The sequence below is a fragment of the Sinocyclocheilus grahami genome, unplaced genomic scaffold (genome assembly GCF_001515645.1).
Source record: "Sinocyclocheilus grahami isolate Dianchi unplaced genomic scaffold, SAMN03320097.WGS_v1.1 scaffold759.1, whole genome shotgun sequence".
Taxonomy (NCBI): domain Eukaryota; kingdom Metazoa; phylum Chordata; class Actinopteri; order Cypriniformes; family Cyprinidae; genus Sinocyclocheilus; species Sinocyclocheilus grahami.
In genome coordinates, this window is record NW_015505938.1 from 567,279 (window position 1) to 569,708 (window position 2,430).

The 2,430-nt window shown below is 44.9% G+C and overlaps 2 long non-coding RNA genes across 2 annotated transcripts in view; one reads left to right on the forward strand and one right to left on the reverse strand.

The window, feature by feature from the left end:
* Positions 1–1,414, forward strand: part of LOC107561180 (uncharacterized) — a 17,668-nt gene extending 16,254 nt beyond the window's left edge. Inside the window, exon 3 of the long non-coding RNA XR_001605819.1 lies at positions 1,405–1,414. This is a non-coding gene — a long non-coding RNA (uncharacterized lncRNA). The remainder of the gene's footprint in view (positions 1–1,404) is intronic.
* LOC107561179 (uncharacterized) overlaps positions 1–2,054 on the reverse strand; it is an 88,223-nt gene extending 86,169 nt beyond the window's left edge. The window contains exon 1 of the long non-coding RNA XR_001605818.1: positions 1,819–2,054. This is a non-coding gene — a long non-coding RNA (uncharacterized lncRNA). The remainder of the gene's footprint in view (positions 1–1,818) is intronic.
* Between the last annotated feature and the right edge of the window lie 376 nt (positions 2,055–2,430).

The window sequence follows — 2,430 nt, forward strand, 5'->3', positions numbered from 1 at the left end:
TTGACAGCCGCTTTCTGTCCGTGTGCTTCGGATGTGTGCACTCAGAAAAATGTATATCAGCAGTTTAAACTAATATGGTTTAAAGGGGTCATATGATGCTGCTAAAAAGAACAACATTATTTTGTGTATTTGGTGTAATGAAATGTGTTTATGCGGTTTAAAGTTCAAAAAACACATTATTTTCCACATACTGTACATTATTGTTTCTCCTCTATGCCCCGCCTTTTTGAAATGCATAAATTTTTACAAAGCTCATCGGTCTGAAAAAGCGAGGTGTGCTGTGATTGGCCAGCTGTCCAGTGCGTTGAGAGACGTCTATCAGATGTTTGTACACAGCAGATGCTTTCCAGATGAAGCGATTTGACGTAGGTGTGCTATCTGGCTTGGTAGTCACCGTCTGGCAAGAAAGGTCAATGAATGAATCAGTGAACAAATTTTTAAAGGGGTCATATGATGCTTTTTTAAAGATCATTATTTTGTGTATTTGGTGTAAATGTTGATATGCTTTAATGTTCAAAAAACACATTATTTTTCAAATACTGTACATTATTGTAGGTCCTCTATGCCCCGCCTCTCTCAAACGGTCAAAAGTCCCAGCCACTAGCGGACACATTCTGCTAACCTTTTCGGGATGAGAAAAAAAGCAACTGAAGCCTAACTGAACTTTCTCATGGGAATTGCTCATAAATGGACTAAATGATGTCTTAATTAGCTAGTAAATATTGCTTTAATTAGAATGACATAACAGTAATTATGATAACCTTCCAAGCAAACATGGAACAATTCCTTAATTGTGTGACTCCTGTTTGGTTATTTCAGGGAACCAATTCTCAACATTTGGTTCGTTTTATCACGAACACTTTGTAAATGTACATTCACTTTGAATACAAATTGAACACCCTTTTTTTTTTAAAGCCAGATCCCGTTTCTGTGTCGGGTTTGTCCTGTATGGGCTCTTCCGTGACCACCTTTCCTTTCCAAACCCACACAGATTCATTCACGCCATGGTTATTATCTCCTCACGGCCATTACCGCATATCAAACACCGTCTTTTGCTTTCTGGCTCTCGGTAGCAGCAGGTGTTGCTGGCGTAGCCCGAACGCGCCTCCACTCTTAATTCCAATCACCTCCGTTCCGGAGCTCCGAAGCGAATTCATTTACCGTGGGAGGGACACCGGGGAAAATTGTAGTGGACACCCACCCTGTGAATTCACGGGGAATCACGCTTCGGAAACACGTGGGAGAGCTGACACAAATAACAGCCCACCGTATATACCCCAGCAAAACGCCCACGGAATCAGCATAAAGATTCACCATAACGTCAAGGTTCGCGTGTAATGGTGCGGATACCGGGGACGAGGCACCGCCGAGCCCGTTTTGAGATGCTTTGACCTTGTGTTTTAGTCATTTGTCCTTCCTCAAGCCTCTTCGCGCGAAGATCTGTCAAGGACGAAGCGCACAACAAGTAGCCCTGACTGAGCCTTCGTACGCGTATCATTACGCAACAGCAGACCTTCACGGGACCTGGAATCAAAGTTATTTAATCTGGTAATCGCTGTCAATGCAAATGCCCCGAGAGCGCGTGACAATGTCAAACAGTCATTAGTGCGCGCGCGCGCTCGGACAATGATGTTAAACAAGGGGGGCAAAGAAGTGAAGACCCCACGACAGGTGCTTACGATGCGGTCGTGCCAGCTATAGCACCCCCTAAACCCCCTCGTGCGAGCCCACCAGACCCGTCCGTGCCAGAGGCGCCCGTCCAAGGTGAGAAGAAGATACTCCTACAAGTTTAATGGCAACAGAAATAAAAGCGCCTACCTTTGCTGTACTCCTCCTCCCTGTTCAGATACATGGCTGCAGATTGATGATGGACTCCTGGCTGGGTGGTGTGACGTGATTTAAGTGCTTACTGTTACTCCACCGGGGGAAACTCTTGCGGCTCCGTGAGTGTTTATTGTGTCGTTGCTCGGCGGAGAGTCCTCCCAGAATTACGCGCGAGCAGGTTGTCTGCACACATCTACTTTCTCTCTCCCTCTCTCCCTCTCCTTCCTCACACACACACACACACTCACGGTGACGTGCTTTGAGACATTGCCCCGCGGGTGGGGTGGGCTGGGCTGGGCTGGGGTAGAGGATGCTCCGGAGCTGTTATTGTGCATGCACATATAACATCCATCAACGCTTTGACAAACTGAAATGTTTTATTGCTGTGGGAATATAGCTCGGATCGTGCAGGCTAAATGGATTGAGCATGTCTGTGCCAGGTTGCTTTGACATTTATTCCTTAAAACCAAATATAATCAGCATTTTTATGTCATTATACATCCTTTTTTCAATTACAAGTATGTACATTGTACCAAGATGTAAGTAAAACAAAGGATATTGGAGTACTATTAGTTCATTTTTCCTACTAAATTTCTAATTCAGTGT